The following is a 22,605-nucleotide window of genomic DNA, read 5'->3' as shown; positions in this document are numbered from 1 at the left end:
TTCAGCACCGGGGACAGTGTGATAAACACTATTGCTGTATTGTGGTGTCTGCTTGCTTCAGCACCGGGGACAGTGTGATAAACACTATTGCTGTATTGTGGTGTCTGCTTGCTTCAGCACCGGGGACAGTGTGATAAACACTATTGCTGTATTGTGGTGTCTGCTTGCTTCAGCACCGGGGACAGTGTGATAAACACTATTGCTGTATTGTGGCGTCTGCTTGCTTCAGCACCGGGGACAGTGTGATAAACACTATTGCTGTATTGTGGCGTCTGCTTGCTTCAGCACCGGGGACAGTGTGATAAACACTATTGCTGTATTGTGGCGTCTGCTTGCTTCAGCACCGGGGACAGTGTGATAAACACTATAGCTGTATTGTGGTGTCTGCTTGCTTCAGCACCGGGGACAGTGTGATAAACACTATTGCTGTATTGTGGTGTCTGCTTGCTTCAGCACCGGGGACAGTGTGATAAACACTATTGCTGTATTGTGGTGTCTGCTTGCTTCAGCACCGGGGACAGTGTGATAAACACTATAGCTGTATTGTGGTGTCTGCTTGCTTCAGCACCGGGGACAGTGTGATAAACACTATTGCTGTATTGTGGCGTCTGCTTGCTTCAGCACCGGGGACAGTGTGATAAACACTATTGCTGTATTGTGGTGTCTGCTTGCTTCAGCACCGGGGACAGTGTGATAAACACTATTGCTGTATTGTGGTGTCTGCTTGCTTCAGCACCGGGGACAGTGTGATAAACACTATTGCTGTATTGTGGTGTCTGCTTGCTTCAGCACCGGGGACAGTGTGATAAACACTATTGCTGTATTGTGGTGTCTGCTTGCTTCAGCACCGGGGACAGTGTGATAAACACTATTGCTGTATTGTGGCGTCTGCTTGCTTCAGCACCGGGGACAGTGTGATAAACACTATTGCTGTATTGTGGTGTCTGCTTGCTTCAGCACCGGGGACAGTGTGATAAACACTATTGCTGTATTGTGGTGTCTGCTTGCTTCAGCACCGAGGGACAGTGTGATAAACACTATTGCTGTATTGTGGTGTCTGCTTGCTTCAGCACCGGGGACAGTGTGATAAACACTATTGCTGTATTGTGGTGTCTGCTTGCTTCAGCACCGGGGACAGTGTGATAAACACTATTGCTGTATTGTGGTGTCTGCTTGCTTCAGCACCGGGGACAGTGTGATACACACTATTGCTGTATTGTGGTGTCTGCTTGCTTCAGCACCGGGGACAGTGTGATAAACACTATTGCTGTATTGTGGTGTCTGCTTGCTTCAGCACCGGGGACAGTGTGATAAACACTATTGCTGTATTGTGGCGTCTGCTTGCTTCAGCACCGGGGACAGTGTGATAAACACTATTGCTGTATTGTGGTGTCTGCTTGCTTCAGCACCGGGGACAGTGTGATAAACACTATAGCTGTATTGTGGTGTCTGCTTGCTTCAGCACCGGGGACAGTGTGATAAACACTATAGCTGTATTGTGGCGTCTGCTTGCTTCAGCACCGGGGACAGTGTGATAAACACTATTGCTGTATTGTGGTGTCTGCTTGCTTCAGCACCGGGGACAGTGTGATAAACACTATTGCTGTATTGTGGTGTCTGCTTGCTTCAGCACCGGGGACAGTGTGATAAACACTATTGCTGTATTGTGGTGTCTGCTTGCTTCAGCACCGGGGACAGTGTGATAAACACTATTGCTGTATTGTGGTGTCTGCTTGCTTCAGCACCGGGGACAGTGTGATAAACACTATTGCTGTAGTGTGGTGTCTGCTTGCTTCAGCACCGGGGACAGTGTGATAAACACTATTGCTGTATTGTGGTGTCTGCTTGCTTCAGCACCGGGGACAGTGTGATAAACACTATTGCTGTATTGTGGTGTCTGCTTGCTTCAGCACCGGGGACAGTGTGATAAACACTATTGCTGTATTGTGGTGTCTGCTTGCTTCAGCACCGGGGACAGTGTGATAAACACTATTGCTGTATTGTGGTGTCTGCTTGCTTCAGCACCGGGGACAGTGTGATAAACACTATTGCTGTATTGTGGCGTCTGCTTGCTTCAGCACCGGGGACAGTGTGATAAACACTATTGCTGTATTGTGGCGTCTGCTTGCTTCAGCACCGGGGACAGTGTGATAAACACTATTGCTGTATTGTGGCGTCTGCTTGCTTCAGCACCGGGGACAGTGTGATAAACACTATTGCTGTATTGTGGCGTCTGCTTGCTTCAGCACCGGGGACAGTGTGATAAACACTATAGCTGTATTGTGGTGTCTGCTTGCTTCAGCACCGGGGACAGTGTGATAAACACTATTGCTGTATTGTGGTGTCTGCTTGCTTCAGCACCGGGGACAGTGTGATAAACACTATTGCTGTATTGTGGTGTCTGCTTGCTTCAGCACCGGGGACAGTGTGATAAACACTATAGCTGTATTGTGGTGTCTGCTTGCTTCAGCACCGGGGACAGTGTGATAAACACTATTGCTGTATTGTGGCGTCTGCTTGCTTCAGCACCGGGGACAGTGTGATAAACACTATTGCTGTATTGTGGTGTCTGCTTGCTTCAGCACCGGGGACAGTGTGATAAACACTATTGCTGTATTGTGGTGTCTGCTTGCTTCAGCACCGGGGACAGTGTGATAAACACTATTGCTGTATTGTGGTGTCTGCTTGCTTCAGCACCGGGGACAGTGTGATAAACACTATTGCTGTATTGTGGTGTCTGCTTGCTTCAGCACCGGGGACAGTGTGATAAACACTATTGCTGTATTGTGGTGTCTGCTTGCTTCAGCACCGGGGACAGTGTGATAAACACTATTGCTGTATTGTGGTGTCTGCTTGCTTCAGCACCGGGGACAGTGTGATAAACACTATTGCTGTATTGTGGTGTCTGCTTGCTTCAGCACCGGGGACAGTGTGATAAACACTATTGCTGTATTGTGGCGTCTGCATGCTTCAGCACCGGGGACAGTGTGATAAACACTATTGCTGTATTGTGGCGTCTGCTTGCTTCAGCACCGGGGACAGTGTGATAAACACTATTGCTGTATTGTGGTGTCTGCTTGCTTCAGCACCGGGGACAGTGTGATAAACACTATTGCTGTATTGTGGTGTCTGCTTGCTTCAGCACCGGGGACAGTGTGATAAACACTATTGCTGTATTGTGGTGTCTGCTTGCTTCAGCACCGGGGACAGTGTGATAAACACTATTGCTGTATTGTGGTGTCTGCTTGCTTCAGCACCGGGGACAGTGTGATAAACACTATTGCTGTATTGTGGTGTCTGCTTGCTTCAGCACCGGGGACAGTGTGATAAACACTATTGCTGTATTGTGGTGTCTGCTTGCTTCAGCACCGGGGACAGTGTGATAAACACTATTGCTGTATTGTGGTGTCTGCTTGCTTCAGCACCGGGGACAGTGTGATAAACACTATTGCTGTATTGTGGCGTCTGCATGCTTCAGCACCGGGGACAGTGTGATAAACACTATTGCTGTATTGTGGCGTCTGCTTGCTTCAGCACCGGGGACAGTGTGATAAACACTATTGCTGTATTGTGGCGTCTGCTTGCTTCAGCACCGGGGACAGTGTGATAAACACTATAGCTGTATTGTGGTGTCTGCTTGCTTCAGCACCGGGGACAGTGTGATAAACACTATTGCTGTATTGTGGTGTCTGCTTGCTTCAGCACCGGGGACAGTGTGATAAACACTATTGCTGTATTGTGGTGTCTGCTTGCTTCAGCACCGGGGACAGTGTGATAAACACTATAGCTGTATTGTGGTGTCTGCTTGCTTCAGCACCGGGGACAGTGTGATAAACACTATTGCTGTATTGTGGTGTCTGCTTGCTTCAGCACCGGGGACAGTGTGATAAACACTATTGCTGTATTGTGGTGTCTGCTTGCTTCAGCACCGGGGACAGTGTGATAAACACTATTGCTGTATTGTGGCGTCTGCTTGCTTCAGCACCGGGGACAGTGTGATAAACACTATTGCTGTATTGTGGCGTCTGCTTGCTTCAGCACCGGGGACAGTGTGATAAACACTATTGCTGTATTGTGGCGTCTGCTTGCTTCAGCACCGGGGACAGTGTGATAAACACTATTGCTGTATTGTGGTGTCTGCTTGCTTCAGCACCGGGGACAGTGTGATAAACACTATTGCTGTATTGTGGCGTCTGCTTGCTTCAGCACCGGGGACAGTGTGATAAACACTATTGCTGTATTGTGGCGTCTGCTTGCTTCAGCACCGGGGACAGTGTGATAAACACTATTGCTGTATTGTGGCGTCTGCTTGCTTCAGCACCGGGGACAGTGTGATAAACACTATTGCTGTATTGTGGCGTCTGCTTGCTTCAGCACCGGGGACAGTGTGATAAACACTATTGCTGTATTGTGGTGTCTGCTTGCTTCAGCACCGGGGACAGTGTGATAAACACTATTGCTGTATTGTGGCGTCTGCTTGCTTCAGCACCGGGGACAGTGTGATAAACACTATTGCTGTATTGTGGTGTCTGCTTGCTTCAGCACCGGGGACAGTGTGATAAACACTATTGCTGTATTGTGGCGTCTGCTTGCTTCAGCACCGGGGACAGTGTGATAAACACTATTGCTGTATTGTGGTGTCTGCTTGCTTCAGCACCGGGGACAGTGTGATAAACACTATTGCTGTATTGTGGCGTCTGCTTGCTTCAGCACCGGGGACAGTGTGATAAACACTATTGCTGTATTGTGGCGTCTGCTTGCTTCAGCACCGGGGACAGTGTGATAAACACTATTGCTGTATTGTGGTGTCTGCTTGCTTCAGCACCGGGGACAGTGTGATAAACACTATTGCTGTATTGTGGCGTCTGCTTGCTTCAGCACCGGGGACAGTGTGATAAACACTATTGCTGTATTGTGGCGTCTGCTTGCTTCAGCACCGGGGACAGTGTGATAAACACTATTGCTGTATTGTGGCGTCTGCTTGCTTCAGCACCGGGGACAGTGTGATAAACACTATTGCTGTATTGTGGCGTCTGCTTGCTTCAGCACCGGGGACAGTGTGATAAACACTATTGCTGTATTGTGGCGTCTGCTTGCTTCAGCACCGGGGACAGTGTGATAAACACTATTGCTGTATTGTGGCGTCTGCTTGCTTCAGCACCGGGGACAGTGTGATAAACACTATTGCTGTATTGTGGCGTCTGCTTGCTTCAGCACCGGGGACAGTGTGATAAACACTATTGCTGTATTGTGGCGTCTGCTTGCTTCAGCACCGGGGACAGTGTGATAAACACTATTGCTGTATTGTGGTGTCTGCTTGCTTCAGCACCGGGGACAGTGTGATAAACACTATTGCTGTATTGTGGTGTCTGCTTGCTTCAGCACCGGGGACAGTGTGATAAACACTATTGCTGTATTGTGGTGTCTGCTTGCTTCAGCACCGGGGACAGTGTGATAAACACTATTGCTGTATTGTGGTGTCTGCTTGCTTCAGCACCGGGGACAGTGTGATAAACACTATAGCTGTATTGTGGTGTCTGCTTGCTTCAGCACCGGGGACAGTGTGATAAACACTATTGCTGTATTGTGGCGTCTGCTTGCTTCAGCACCGGGGACAGTGTGATAAACACTATTGCTGTATTGTGGCGTCTGCTTGCTTCAGCACCGGGGACAGTGTGATAAACACTATTGCTGTATTGTGGCGTCTGCTTGCTTCAGCACCGGGGACAGTGTGATAAACACTATTGCTGTATTGTGGTGTCTGCTTGCTTCAGCACCGGGGACAGTGTGATAAACACTATAGCTGTATTGTGGCGTCTGCTTGCTTCAGCACCGGGGACAGTGTGATAAACACTATTGCTGTATTGTGGTGTCTGCTTGCTTCAGCACCAGGGACAGTGTGATAAACACTATTGCTGTATTGTGGCGTCTGCTTGCTTCAGCACCGGGGACAGTGTGATAAACACTATAGCTGTATTGTGGTGTCTGCTTGCTTCAGCACCGGGGACAGTGTGATAAACACTATTGCTGTATTGTGGCGTCTGCTTGCTTCAGCACCGGGGACAGTGTGATAAACACTATTGCTGTATTGTGGTGTCTGCTTGCTTCAGCACCGGGGACAGTGTGATAAACACTATTGCTGTATTGTGGTGTCTGCTTGCTTCAGCACCGGGGACAGTGTGATAAACACTATAGCTGTATTGTGGCGTCTGCTTGCTTCAGCACCGGGGACAGTGTGATAAACACTATAGCTGTATTGTGGCGTCTGCTTGCTTCAGCACCGGGGACAGTGTGATAAACACTATTGCTGTATTGTGGCGTCTGCTTGCTTCAGCACCGGGGACAGTGTGATAAACACTATAGCTGTATTGTGGCGTCTGCTTGCTTCAGCACCGGGGACAGTGTGATAAACACTATTGCTGTATTGTGGCGTCTGCTTGCTTCAGCACCGGGGACAGTGTGATAAACACTATTGCTGTATTGTGGTGTCTGCTTGCTTCAGCACCGGGGACAGTGTGATAAACACTATTGCTGTATTGTGGTGTCTGCTTGCTTCAGCACCGGGGACAGTGTGATAAACACTATAGCTGTATTGTGGTGTCTGCTTGCTTCAGCACCGGGGACAGTGTGATAAACACTATAGCTGTATTGTGGTGTCTGCTTGCTTCAGCACCGGGGACAGTGTGATAAACACTATAGCTGTATTGTGGTGTCTGCTTGCTTCAGCACCGGGGACAGTGTGATAAACACTATTGCTGTATTGTGGCGTCTGCTTGCTTCAGCACCGGGGACAGTGTGATAAACACTATTGCTGTATTGTGTTGTCTGCTTGCTTCAGCACCGGGGACAGTGTGATAAACACTATAGCTGTATTGTGGTGTCTGCTTGCTTCAGCACCGGGGACAGTGTGATAAACACTATAGCTGTATTGTGGTGTCTGCTTGCTTCAGCACCGGGGACAGTGTGATAAACACTATAGCTGTATTGTGGTGTCTGCTTGCTTCAGCACCGGGGACAGTGTGATAAACACTATTGCTGTATTGTGGTGTCTGCTTGCTTCAGCACCGGGGACAGTGTGATAAACACTATAGCTGTATTGTGGCGTCTGCTTGCTTCAGCACCGGGGACAGTGTGATAAACACTATTGCTGTATTGTGGTGTCTGCTTCCTTCAGCACCGGGGACAGTGTGATAAACACTATTGCTGTATTGTGGTGTCTGCTTGCTTCAGCACCGGGGACAGTGTGATAAACACTATAGCTGTATTGTGGTGTCTGCTTGCTTCAGCACCGGGGACAGTGTGATAAACACTATAGCTGTATTGTGGCGTCTGCTTGCTTCAGCACCGGGGACAGTGTGATAAACACTATAGCTGTATTGTGGTGTCTGCTTGCTTCAGCACCGGGGACAGTGTGATAAACACTATAGCTGTATTGTGGTGTCTGCTTGCTTCAGCACCGGGGACAGTGTGATAAACACTATAGCTGTATTGTGGTGTCTGCTTGCTTCAGCACCGGGGACAGTGTGATAAACACTATAGCTGTATTGTGGCGTCTGCTTGCTTCAGCACCGGGGACAGTGTGATAAACACTATTGCTGTATTGTGGTGTCTGCTTCCTTCAGCACCGGGGACAGTGTGATAAACACTATTGCTGTATTGTGGTGTCTGCTTGCTTCAGCACCGGGGACAGTGTGATAAACACTATAGCTGTATTGTGGTGTCTGCTTGCTTCAGCACCGGGGACAGTGTGATAAACACTATTGCTGTATTGTGGTGTCTGCTTGCTTCAGCACCGGGGACAGTGTGATAAACACTATTGCTGTATTGTGGCGTCTGCTTGCTTCAGCACCGGGGACAGTGTGATAAACACTATTGCTGTATTGTGGTGTCTGCTTGCTTCAGCACCGGGGACAGTGTGATAAACACTATTGCTGTATTGTGGTGTCTGCTTGCTTCAGCACCGGGGACAGTGTGATAAACACTATAGCTGTATTGTGGTGTCTGCTTGCTTCAGCACCGGGGACAGTGTGATAAACACTATAGCTGTATTGTGGCGTCTGCTTGCTTCAGCACCGGGGACAGTGTGATAAACACTATTGCTGTATTGTGGTGTCTGCTTGCTTCAGCACCGGGGACAGTGTGATAAACACTATTGCTGTATTGTGGTGTCTGCTTGCTTCAGCACCGGGGACAGTGTGATAAACACTATTGCTGTATTGTGGTGTCTGCTTGCTTCAGCACCGGGGACAGTGTGATAAACACTATAGCTGTATTGTGGTGTCTGCTTGCTTCAGCACCGGGGACAGTGTGATAAACACTATAGCTGTATTGTGGTGTCTGCTTGCTTCAGCACCGGGGACAGTGTGATAAACACTATAGCTGTATTGTGGTGTCTGCTTGCTTCAGCACCGGGGACAGTGTGATAAACACTATTGCTGTATTGTGGCGTCTGCTTGCTTCAGCACCGGGGACAGTGTGATAAACACTATTGCTGTATTGTGTTGTCTGCTTGCTTCAGCACCGGGGACAGTGTGATAAACACTATAGCTGTATTGTGGTGTCTGCTTGCTTCAGCACCGGGGACAGTGTGATAAACACTATAGCTGTATTGTGGTGTCTGCTTGCTTCAGCACCGGGGACAGTGTGATAAACACTATAGCTGTATTGTGGCGTCTGCTTGCTTCAGCACCGGGGACAGTGTGATAAACACTATTGCTGTATTGTGGCGTCTGCTTGCTTCAGCACCGGGGACAGTGTGATAAACACTATTGCTGTATTGTGGTGTCTGCTTGCTTCAGCACCGGGGACAGTGTGATAAACACTATTGCTGTATTGTGGTGTCTGCTTGCTTCAGCACCGGGGACAGTGTGATAAACACTATTGCTGTATTGTGGCGTCTGCTTGCTTCAGCACCGGGGACAGTGTGATAAACACTATTGCTGTATTGTGGCGTCTGCTTGCTTCAGCACCGGGGACAGTGTGATAAACACTATTGCTGTATTGTGGTGTCTGCTTGCTTCAGCACCGGGGACAGTGTGATAAACACTATTGCTGTATTGTGGTGTCTGCTTGCTTCAGCACCGGGGACAGTGTGATAAACACTATTGCTGTATTGTGGTGTCTGCTTGCTTCAGCACCGGGGACAGTGTGATAAACACTATTGCTGTATTGTGGCGTCTGCTTGCTTCAGCACCGGGGACAGTGTGATAAACACTATTGCTGTATTGTGGCGTCTGCTTGCTTCAGCACCGGGGACAGTGTGATAAACACTATTGCTGTATTGTGGCGTCTGCTTGCTTCAGCACCGGGGACAGTGTGATAAACACTATTGCTGTATTGTGGCGTCTGCTTGCTTCAGCACCGGGGACAGTGTGATAAACACTATTGCTGTATTGTGGCGTCTGCTTGCTTCAGCACCGGGGACAGTGTGATAAACACTATTGCTGTATTGTGGCGTCTGCTTGCTTCAGCACCGGGGACAGTGTGATAAACACTATTGCTGTATTGTGGTGTCTGCTTGCTTCAGCACCGGGGACAGTGTGATAAACACTATTGCTGTATTGTGGCGTCTGCTTGCTTCAGCACCGGGGACAGTGTGATAAACACTATTGCTGTATTGTGGTGTCTGCTTGCTTCAGCACCGGGGACAGTGTGATAAACACTATTGCTGTATTGTGGTGTCTGCTTGCTTCAGCACCGGGGACAGTGTGATAAACACTATTGCTGTATTGTGGTGTCTGCTTGCTTCAGCACCGGGGACAGTGTGATAAACACTATTGCTGTATTGTGGTGTCTGCTTGCTTCAGCACCGGGGACAGTGTGATAAACACTATTGCTGTATTGTGGCGTCTGCTTGCTTCAGCACCGGGGACAGTGTGATAAACACTATTGCTGTATTGTGGCGTCTGCTTGCTTCAGCACCGGGGACAGTGTGATAAACACTATTGCTGTATTGTGGCGTCTGCTTGCTTCAGCACCGGGGACAGTGTGATAAACACTATTGCTGTATTGTGGTGTCTGCTTGCTTCAGCACCGGGGACAGTGTGATAAACACTATTGCTGTATTGTGGTGTCTGCTTGCTTCAGCACCGGGGACAGTGTGATAAACACTATTGCTGTATTGTGGTGTCTGCTTGCTTCAGCACCGGGGACAGTGTGATAAACACTATTGCTGTATTGTGGTGTCTGCTTGCTTCAGCACCGGGGACAGTGTGATAAACACTATTGCTGTATTGTGGTGTCTGCTTCCTTCGGCACCGGGGACAGTGTGATAAACACTATTGCTGTATTGTGGTGTCTGCTTGCTTCAGCACCGGGGACAGTGTGATAAACACTATTGCTGTATTGTGGTGTCTGCTTCCTTCAGCACCGGGGACAGTGTGATAAACACTATTGCTGTATTGTGGTGTCTGCTTCCTTCAGCACCGGGGACAGTGTGATAAACACTATTGCTGTATTGTGGTGTCTGCTTCCTTCAGCACCGGGGACAGTGTGATAAACACTATTGCTGTATTGTGGCGTCTGCTTGCTTCAGCACCGGGGACAGTGTGATAAACACTATTGCTGTATTGTGGTGTCTGCTTGCTTCAGCACCGGGGACAGTGTGATAAACACTATTGCTGTATTGTGGTGTCTGCTTCCTTCAGCACCGGGGACAGTGTGATAAACACTATTGCTGTATTGTGGCGTCTGCTTCCTTCAGCACCGGGGACAGTGTGATAAACACTATTGCTGTATTGTGGCGTCTGCTTGCTTCAGCACCGGGGACAGTGTGATAAACACTATTGCTGTATTGTGGTGTCTGCTTGCTTCAGCACCGGGGACAGTGTGATAAACACTATTGCTGTATTGTGGTGTCTGCTTCCTTCAGCACCGGGGACAGTGTGATAAACACTATTGCTGTATTGTGGTGTCTGCTTGCTTCAGCACCGGGGACAGTGTGATAAACACTATTGCTGTATTGTGGTGTCTGCTTGCTTCAGAACCGGGGACAGTGTGATAAACACTATTGCTGTATTGTGGTGTCTGCTTCCTTCAGCACCGGGGACAGTGTGATAAACACTATTGCTGTATTGTGGTGTCTGCTTCCTTCAGCACCGGGGACAGTGTGATAAACACTATTGCTGTATTGTGGTGTCTGCTTGCTTCAGCACCAGGGACAGTGTGATAAACACTATTGCTGTATTGTGGTGTCTGCTTGCTTCAGCACCGGGGACAGTGTGATAAACACTATTGCTGTATTGTGGTGTCTGCTTGCTTCAGCACCGGGGACAGTGTGATAAACACTATTGCTGTATTGTGGTGTCTGCTTGCTTCAGCACCGGGGACAGTGTGATAAACACTATTGCTGTATTGTGGCGTCTGCTTGCTTCAGCACCGGGGACAGTGTGATAAACACTATTGCTGTATTGTGGTGTCTGCTTGCTTCAGCACCGGGGACAGTGTGATAAACACTATTGCTGTATTGTGGTGTCTGCTTGCTTCAGCACCGGGGACAGTGTGATAAACACTATTGCTGTATTGTGGTGTCTGCTTGCTTCAGCACCGGGGACAGTGTGATAAACACTATTGCTGTATTGTGGCGTCTGCTTGCTTCAGCACCGGGGACAGTGTGATAAACACTATTGCTGTATTGTGGTGTCTGCTTGCTTCAGCACCGGGGACAGTGTGATAAACACTATTGCTGTATTGTGGTGTCTGCTTGCTTCAGCACCGGGGACAGTGTGATAAACACTATTGCTGTATTGTGGTGTCTGCTTGCTTCAGCACCGGGGACAGTGTGATAAACACTATTGCTGTATTGTGGCGTCTGCTTGCTTCAGCACCGGGGACAGTGTGATAAACACTATTGCTGTATTGTGGTGTCTGCTTGCTTCAGCACCGGGGACAGTGTGATAAACACTATTGCTGTATTGTGGTGTCTGCTTGCTTCAGCACCGGGGACAGTGTGATAAACACTATTGCTGTATTGTGGTGTCTGCTTGCTTCAGCACCGGGGACAGTGTGATAAACACTATTGCTGTATTGTGGTGTCTGCTTGCTTCAGCACCGGGGACAGTGTGATAAACACTATAGCTGTATTGTGGCGTCTGCTTGCTTCAGCACCGGGGACAGTGTGATAAACACTATTGCTGTATTGTGGCGTCTGCTTGCTTCAGCACCGGGGACAGTGTGATAAACACTATTGCTGTATTGTGGCGTCTGCTTGCTTCAGCACCGGGGACAGTGTGATAAACACTATTGCTGTATTGTGGCGTCTGCTTGCTTCAGCACCGGGGACAGTGTGATAAACACTATTGCTGTATTGTGGCGTCTGCTTGCTTCAGCAGGGAGGAGAGAGACGTCTTTTCTTTTTTTTTTACACAGCATGGCAAATGTAAACCCGTCCCAAATTTAATTGCTGACAGGCTCCCCCTTGAGTCATTTGTGTGTCTTCATTTTTTTACATCAAACAGTGCGCTTAAATCGTCAGACAAGCTCAGTGCATACAATTGATTTTATTGTGTTTATCAGGGCCTAGAATAAACGTTTTGGACCACCAGTCAATGAGGCAGATAGATTTAAAAATCTACCACCCACTCAGATCCCCCCCCCCCCCCCCCTGCTAAAATTACACCAACAAAACACACAAAAACAGATGATTTGTAATGTTTCTAAAACAATACATGTATTACTAATAAGAAGTAATGCTGGTATATTATTTAATGTGACCGGTAAAATAAAAAGTCGCTTGCCCCTTTAAGAGCGCGAGGTTACCGTGGTAACGCTGTTGGTTCCTGTGAGAGTCTGACTAGTGTCCGCGTTGCTTCTCTTCCCGAGCTAGTGGTTGAAACGCAAACATTTCAATACAAAGTTAGCTTGTGAACAAAACAATGTAAATAGCCAAGAACTTCAGTAGACTTTCGTTACAAGTCAATTATTCCACATTTTATGCCTGTTCACAAGCGCTACTAAAAACGCATCCTTTAACTCAGCTCTTGTCGTGCACAAAGACCAATCGACTGGTGGAAAGCACAGACGACTCTCGGTGTGTTGTTGTTGTCGGGAGCAGACCTAAATACTGTACGCCATAGAGTTAACCCTAGCCCTCAATTTAAGGATGGTCCCAACTCAACTGATTTCATCTCCTGATCTAATAGTAGTGATGGGAAAAAAGACAATAAAATGAGCCATTAGTTCAGTTTACCTTCCAGACAGACAGACATAAAGACTAGCCAGTGTAGGTAGGTAGTGATGGATACATGGAGCTCTGACAGACAGACATAAAGACTAGCCAGTGTAGGTAGGTAGTGATGAATATATGGAGCTCTGACAGGCAGCAAAGCCTGACCAGTGAGGGACAACAGCCATGTTGGAAAACAGGCTCTTTTTTAAACAGAGAGAGACAGGGTCAGGTTCCCTGTAAAAGCCTTTAAAAGACCTAATCACAATACAGACAACAACCTACTGTTAACACCAAGCTCCACAAACACTAACAAGAAGATATACTATTGGAAAAAGCAACAATTCTAGAAAAAATATCAACTTCATTCTTATCAAAACATAATTCGACATTGTAAATATTGTTATCCAAAATAAAATAACCGTTTGTCGCTTAAATAAAATGTGCAACCTTTTTCCAAAGTACTAAAAAGATGATTTACCATCATCTGATTGTACTATCATTTAGTTTTTAAAAATGTATTCTGAAGTAACTACACGTTTTGTAATGTTATGTGGTAAAAACTACTGCATTTAAAGGGGCGGTACACCACAATTTGAAATATACTTCCTTTTATTGACAAAAAGTGATTCATCCATTGATCCTGAGAGACAACGATAAAACACATGGCTTATTTGTTTAACTTAACGCGCCAGCCAGCATTAGCATCGCTGCTAGTGAAACAATGGATAGGGCCTATGGCAGGATGCTTCTAAAACCATGCAAAGACCCTCAGTCCCTTCAAACTAAATGTTATAGCAAATACCATAAAGGCTTCCGCATGCTTCCCATCAGAAACAGTTCGGAACAGCTTGTGCATTTATTACGACGACGTTTTGGTCTTTGGCAAGGGTTTTTCCCTCGGCTGTTCGTCAACACAACATCCTTTCTTCAGGAAAGATTCACTTCGATAGCCGAAGTCTACGTTCCTTCATGGGTCAACAGTAGGGATTATTAGATTAATCCTGACTATTTTAAGGAAGTGTATACTGGCTACGGCGTCTCAAGATGGACACTCGTTGGGTTCACCTAGCCGAGTTCAGCTAGGCGCCAGACAAACCGAAGCATGGTCATTGGTCAACAGTAGGGATTATTAACAGTGACTACATAATGTTCCTATAACAGACAAACACTGACTGCATAATGTTACTATAACAGACACTGACTGCATAATGTTACTATAACAGACAAACACTGACTGCATAATGTTACTATAACAGACACTGACTGCATAATGTTACTATAACAGACACTGACTGCATAATGTTACTATAACAGACACTGACTGCATAATGTTACTATAACAGACAAACACTGACTGCATAATGTTCCCATAACAGACAAACACTGACTGCATAATGTTACTATAACAGACACTGACTGCATAATGTTACTATAACAGACACTGACTGCATAATGTTACTATAGCAGGCACTGACTGCATAATGTTACTATAACAGACAAACACTGACTGCATAATGTTCCTATAACAGACAAACAACACTCTTTTCACACTACGCGGTTGGACTAATCCTGTGAAATGACGATAATGCCCTTTTAGTGTTAGAGCTGTTTGAAAAGACAGCCTGAAATTTCAGCCTGTTTTGGTGGGGTGTAGTTTTGGCCTGCCTGGTGACATCATTAGTTAATAGACCAATAAGAGAGTTCCAACCCTCTCTGATAATAACAGCTACTTCTCATGTGTCGCCTCCCCACTCAGACAACTCTCAGACAGTCCAAGCAAAATTCTTGCCATAGAAATTGCTATTTGCTAAGAAGCTATTTAAAAAAAATGTATGACCATTTTGATTGAAAACAATCACAAGTCGGTAGTTAATTGTTACCCAGAAATGATTTGATATTGAGATGAAATAGCAACATTGGACCTTTAATCTCTGCTTCTGACCCATTACCTCTGACACCTCACCCCCAACAACAGACAGCGGGGGTTAGTGGTAAATGTCTCATGCTTCTCACCCATTACCTCTGACACCTCACCCCCAACAACAGACAGCGGGGGTTAGTGGTAAATGTCTCATGCTTCTCACCCATTACCTCTGACACCTCACAACAGACAGCGGGGATTAGTGGTAAATGTCTCTACCACTACATCACCATAGAAGGTAAATGTCTCTACCACTACATCACCATAGAAGGTAAATGTCTTTACCACTACATCACCTTAGAAGGTAAATGTCTCTGTAATGACCAGGTTAGTCCAGCAGGAGGAGGCAGAGTGTCTGTTTGGGAGGAGTGACCCGCATGTCAACACCAACTGACAGGAATTAAACGACACACAATTAGAGCCCACTGAGCTAAATCCAAGGCCTTAGTATGGGGGAGCTAAATCCAAGGCCTTAGTATGGGGGAGCTAAATCCAAGGCCTTAGTATGGGGGAGCGAAATCCAAGGTCTTAGTATGGGGAGCGAAATCCAAGGCCTTAGTATGGGGAGCTAAATCCAAGGCCTTAGTATGGGGGAGCGAAATCCAAGGCCTTAGTATGGGGAGCTAAATCCAAGGCCTTAGTATGGGGAGATAAATCCAAGGCCTTAGTATGGGGAGCGAAATCCAAGGCCTTAGTATGGGGGAGCTAAACCCAAGGCCTTAGTATGGGGAGCTAAATCCAAGGCCTTAGCTAAATCCAAGGCCTTAGTATGGGGGAGCTAAACCCAAGGCCTTAGTATGGGGAGCTACATCCAAGGCCTTAGTATGGGGAGCTAAATCCAAGGCCTTAGTATGGGGGAGCTATATCCAAGGCCTTAGTATGGGGGAGCTAAACCCAAGGCCTTAGTATGGGGAGCTACATCCAAGGCCTTAGTATGGGGAGCTACATCCAAGGCCTTAGTATGGGGAGCTAAATCCAAGGCCTTAGTATGGGGAGCTAAATCCAAGGCCTTAGCTAAATCCAAGGCCTTAGTATGGGGAGCTAAATCCAAGGCCTTAGCTAAATCCAAGGCCTTAGCTAAATCCAAGGCCTTAGTATGGGGAGCTAAATCCAAGGCCTTAGTATGGGGAGCTAAATCCAAGGCCTTAGTATGGGGAGCTAAATCCAAGGCCTTAGTATGGGGAGCTAAATCCAAGGCCTTAGTATGGGGACATAAATCCAAAGCCTTAGTATGGGGAGCGAAATCCAAGGCCTTAGTATGGGGAGCTAAATCCAAGGCCTTAGTATGGGGAGCTAAATCCAAGGCCTTAGTATGGGGGAGATAAATCCAAGGCCTTAGTATGGGGAGCGAAATCCAAGGCCTTAGTATGGGGAGCTAAATCCAAGGCCTTAGTATGGGGAGCTAAATCCAAGGCCTTAGTATGGGGGAGATAAATCCAAGGCCTTAGCTAAATCCAAGGCCTTAATATGGGGGAGCTAAATCCAAGGCCTTAGTATGGGGGAGATAAATCCAAGGCCTTAGTATGGGGGAGCTAAATCCAAGGCCTTAGTATGGGGGAGCTAAATCCAAGGCCTTAGTATGGGGGAGCTAAACCCAAGGCCTTAGTATGGGGAGCTACATCCAAGGCCTTAGTATGGGGAGCTAAATCCAAGGCCTTAGTATGGGGAGCTAAATCCAAGGCCTTAGTATGGGGAGCTAAATCCAAGGCCTTAGCTAAATCCAAGGCCTTAGTATGGGGAGCTAAATCCAAGGCCTTAGTATGGGGAGCTAAATCCAAGGCCTTAGTATGGGGGAGCTAAATCCAAGGCCTTAGCTAAATCCAAGGCCTTAGTATGGGGAGCTAAATCCAAGGCCTTAGTATGGGGGAGCTAAATCCAAGGCCTTAGTATGGGGGAGCTAAATCCAAGGCCTTAGTATGGGGGAGCTAAATCCAAGGCCTTAGTATGGGGGAGCTAAATCCAAGGCCTTAGCTAAATCCAAGGCCTTAGTATGGGGAGCTAAATCCAAGGCCTTAGTATGGGGGAGCTAAATCCAAGGCCTTAGCATGGGGGAGCTAAATCCAAGGCCTTAGCATGGGGGAGATAAATCCCAGGCCTTAGTATGGGGGAGCTAAATCCAAAGCCTTAGTATGGGGGAAAATATAGGATTATTTAAAAAGAGTCTCACTTCTCTTGTTATCAGACAAGCTGATGGCTGCCACTTTAAAACACTACTGTAGTTAGGCTCTAAATAACCCACACACACATGCTTCCATAGATTTAACAGTGACTCAAACTGGATTTATAAATACTGCAGTCTACTACTAAATTATACACAGTTAAGTAAATCAAATATATGCTGAGTCTGAGCCAGTCTCCAGATCTCAACCCCATAGAAAATCTTTGGAGGGAGTTGAAAGTCCGTGTTGCCCAGCAACAGCCCCAAAACATCACTGCTCTAGAGGAGATCTGCATGGAGGAATGGGCCAAAATACCAGCAACAGTGTGTGAAAACCTTGTGAAGACTTACAGAAAACGTTTGACCTCTGTCATTGCCAACAAAGGGTATGTAACAAAGTATTGAGATAAACTTTTGTTATTGACCAAATACTTATTTTCCACCATCATTTGCAAATAAATTCATTAAAAATCCTACAATGTGATTTTCTGGATTTGTTTTCTTCTCATTTTGTCTGTCATAGTTGAAGTGTACCTATGATGAAACTTACAGGCCTCTCTCATCTTTTTAAGTGGGAGAACTTGCACAATTGGTGGCTGACTAAATACTTTTTTGCCCCACTGTATATAGATAGACATGGTGGTGAATAGTAGTTAATTCAACAGGTAGATCAGGTATATAGACATGGTGGTGGTGAATAGTAGTTAATTCAACAGGTAGATCAGGTATATAGACATGGTGGTGAATAGTAGTTAAATCAACAGGTAGATCAGTATTATAAGTAAACACTTTTATAGGTCAACAACAAAGTTATGTATAACTTATATAATACATACGTGTTTGTTCTTGACCTACATGTAAACATGTTGGCTATAGTGGTAGACCAGTGTGTAGTAGGTCCTATGTGCATCCAAATTCAACAGGGGCTGAACGTAAATAGTTGTTTATAACACTGCAGTCAACTAAATGACACACGCAGTCAAACATTATTCTGATCAAGTTGTGTGGAGTTTTGAAATACAACATCTTAGCTGGCTGCTAGCTACAGTAAACAGTAAACACACACACAGTAGCCATATGATCCAGCGTCAAGTGTCATGCCTACCCCATAACGCTACAACACTGCGCGCCCTGGTGCTCTCCCTTGTTCCTCCCTCTCTCTCTCTCCTATGTCACAGTCCCTCCATCTTCTCTCCTCCTCATCTCTGGTTATTCCAAAACACAATCTCTCCATCCATGCCTCTCTCCCGACCAACATGGTGGCATCTTTAAACTCTGCGGACAAACTCTTTACGCCTGTTAATATAACCACTATGACTAGTAAACTCCCTCTCTCTCTCTTCCTCTCCTCCCTCTTCGCTGTGAATGGATGTGTTTGCATTTTTTATGTCTCTATTATGCTGTTGTTGTGTTGTCTGGTGAATGGAGCAGCCGGTAACCGGTCTACCTGAGAGGCAGAAATGGAGCAGCCGGTAACCGGTCTACCTGAGAGGCAGAAATGGAGCAGCCGGTAACCGGTCTACCTGAGAGGCAGAAATGGAGCAGCCGGTAACCGGTCTAGGCAGAAATGGATCAGCCGGTAACCGGTCTACCTGAGAGGCAGAAATGGAGCAGCCGGTAACCGGTCTACCTGAGAGGCAGAAATGGAGCAGCCGGTAACCGGTCTAGGCAGAAATGGATCAGCCGGTAACCGGTCTACCTGAGAGGCAGAAATGGAGCAGCCGGTAACCGGTCTAGGCAGAAATGGATCAGCCGGTAACCGGTCTACCTGAGAGGCAGAAAGCAGAGCGATTGTTGTTAAAGGCGCCAACAGCAGCTCCGGGTCCACGAGGAGGAGGTCAAAGGTGGACCTTAACCATACTGCTCACCTTACGCCTAACCCTGAACAAATGTTTCATTGCTTCTTTTTACGGTATTTTGACTTTGTACCTGTGGTAACTATTGGAAGACATTTATTTTCATTGTTAGAGCGGCCACTAGAGTTTATGGTCAATATAATGAAGCAATAAGGCACGAGGGGGTGTGATATATGGCCCAAATATCACGGCTAAGGGTTGTTCCTAAGCACGACTCAACGCTGAGTGCTTGGATACAGCCCTTAGACGTGGTATATTGGCCATATACCACAAACCCCAAAGGTGCCTTATTGGTATTATAAACTGCTTAACAACTCAATTAGAACAGTAAGAATACCCGTGGTATACGGTCTGATATACCACGGCTTTCAGCCAAATCAGCATTCATGGCTCAAACCACTCAGTTTATAAATAGATAATATGTGTTAGAAAAACCCAGTTTGTTATAGATAATATGTGTTAGATCCACCCAGTTTGTTATAATGTGTGTTAGAACCACCCAGTTTGTTATAGATAATATGCGTTAGAACCACCCAGTTTGTTATAGATAATGTGTTAGAACCACCCAGTTTGTTATAGATAATATGTGTTAGATCCACCCAGTTTGTTATAGATAATATGTGTTAGAACCACCCAGTTTGTTATAGATAATGTGTTAGAACCACCCAGTTTGTTATGTGTGTTAGAACCACCCAGTTTGTTATAGATAATATGTGTTAGATCCACCCAGTTTGTTATAGATAATATGCGTTAGATCCACCCAGTTTGTTATAGATAATATGCTTTAGATCCACCCAGTTTGTTATAGATAATATGCGTTAGGACCACCCAGTTTGTTATAGATAATATGTGTTAGATCCACCCAGTTTGTTATAGATAATGTGTTAGAACCACCCAGTTTGTTATAGATAATATGTGTTAGATCCACCCAGTTTGTTATAGATAATGTGTTAGAACCACCCAGTTTGTTATAGATAATATACGTTAGAACCACCCAGTTTGTTATAGATAATGTGTTAGAACCACCCAGTTTGTTATAGATAATATGTGTTAGAACAACCCAGTTTGTTATAGATAATATGCGTTAGAACCACCCAGTTTGTTATAATGTGTGTTAGATCCACCCAGTTTGTTATAGATAATATGTGTTAGATCCACCCAGTTTGGTATAGATAATATGTGTTAGATCCACCCAGTTTGGTATAGATAATATGCGTTAGAACCAGCGATGTATATAAACCCTGGATTGTAGATGCTATGAATTGGCCATTGAAAGGCTTTGAAGCCACTGGTCCTGTGTATATATACACACATCGTTGTTTATTAGAACCATACTGAAGGTCTGATACATTGGAGCCATTAAGTGCTCCGGTATTTAGACTCTGAAGTCTGGGATTCAGCCTTCTGTTACAGCATATTAAACATAATGCTGAACATTACTATCTAGCTCAGAAACTGGAGACGTTGTTTAAATAAACATCTTTAAGACATATTTTATCTCTCGTGTTTTTACTTCGGGTTTGGTTTAGTCATCCTGTCTATTTGATCCCTCTCTGTGTACGTTTAGTCATCCTGTCTATTTGATCCCTCTCTGTGTACGTTTAGTCATCCTGTCTATTTTATCCCTCTCTGTGTACGTTTAGTCATCCTGTCTATTTTATCCCTCTCTGTGTATGTTTAGTCATCCTGTCTATTTTATCCCTCTCTGTGTATGTTTAGTCATCCTGTCTATTTTATCCCTCTCTGTGTATGTTTAGTCATCCTGTCTATTTTATCCCTCTCTGTGTATGTTTAGTCATCCTGTCTATTTTATCCCTCTCTGTGTATGTTTAGTCATCCTGTCTATTTTATCCCACTCTGTGTATGTTTAGTCATCCTGTCTATTTTATCCCTCTCTGTGTATGTTTAGTCATCCTGTCTATTTGATCCCTCTCTGTTTACGTTTAGTCATCCTGTCTATTTGATCCCTCTCTGTGTACGTTTAGTCATCCTGTCTATTTGATCCCTCTCTGTGTATGTTTAGTCATCCTGTCTATTTGATCCCTCTCTGTGTATGTTTGGTCATCCTGTCTATTTGATCCCTCTCTGTGTATGTTTAGTCATCCTGTCTATTTTATCCCTCTCTGTGTACGTTTAGTCATCCTGTCTATTTGATCCCTCTCTGTGTATGTTTGGTCATCCTGTCTATTTGATCCCTCTCTGTGTACGTTTAGTCATCCTGTCTATTTTATCCCTCTCTGTGTATGTTTAGTCATCCTGTCTATTTGATCCCTCTCTGTGTATGTTTGGTCATCCTGTCTATTTTATCCCTCTCTGTGTATGTTTGGTCATCCTGTCTATTTGATCCCTCTCTGTGTATGTTTGTTCATCCTGTCTATTTGATCCCTCTCTGTGTATGTTTGGTCATCCTGTCTATTTGATCCCTCTCTGTGTATGTTTGGTCATCCTGTCTATTTTATCCCTCTCTGTGTATGTTTGGTCATCCTGTCTATTTGATCCCTCTCTGTGTATATGTTATTTTAATGCATTAGTCTCTCAGGTTTACCATTACTTCATTATTGTCATTAACATTTTAATGTCCAATTTAAGAAATGGCCTGTGTTTTAATCTTTCTCACTTTGTCATTTGTGAAGCACTTTGAAAATGCCTGCCCAGTAAGGTGCTCTGTGAATAGTCTGATTCTCCAAGAGAAAAACTGTTTCATTTCTTACCTCCGGACTGAGACAAACCTCTTCAAGCGTCCAACCCTCTCGACACAACTCCTTCTGCTGCACTGTGAACCCTCCTCACCTCAAAGACCGTTTTACATTACATTTCCCGACACACACACACACACTATCTGGGAGTCTAGCTGTTAATGTTCAACTAGTCAGAGGTGAAGATCACCAGAGATAATCTAAATCTATTCCTGACGCTTGTAAAGTGATTGTAAAAAAAACATTAAAACGCGATGACACCCAGAGCTTTCTATCACAGAAGGGCTCGTCACACCTTTCAGTAATCCACTCTAGCCGTCACTCCTCTGCCGCTGGTTTTAACAGGAGTAGGGTGAAGTTGGTTCAGGATAGGGGGCAGCTGATCCCAGATCTGTACCTAACAGGGGGGTTATGAATCTTATGTATAATGGTTCAGGATAGGGGGCAGCTGATCCCAGATCTGTACCTAACAGGGGGGTTATGAATCTGATGTATAATGGTTGATAGGGGGCAGCTGATCCCAGATCTGTACCTAACAGGGGGGTTATGAATCTGATGTATAATGGTTGATAGGGGGCAGCTGATCCCAGATCTGTACCTAACAGGGGGGTTATGAATCTGATGTATAATGGTTGATAGGGGGCAGCTGATCCCAGATCTGTACCTAACAGGGGTCAATTCGAATTGAAGGCAGTCAATTCAGGAAGTGATTTTTAATTAAACATTTAAAAAAAGGAAAAGCTTATATAAAATAAATAAATAGTTTCTACTGCTCCGTTTGAGAAAATGATTTTCAAATTTTGAATTGG

This window comes from Oncorhynchus mykiss, unplaced genomic scaffold, assembly GCF_013265735.2.
Source record: "Oncorhynchus mykiss isolate Arlee unplaced genomic scaffold, USDA_OmykA_1.1 un_scaffold_130, whole genome shotgun sequence".
Classification (NCBI taxonomy): Eukaryota; Metazoa; Chordata; class Actinopteri; order Salmoniformes; family Salmonidae; genus Oncorhynchus; species Oncorhynchus mykiss.
Note: the sequence above shows the minus strand (reverse complement) of the source record.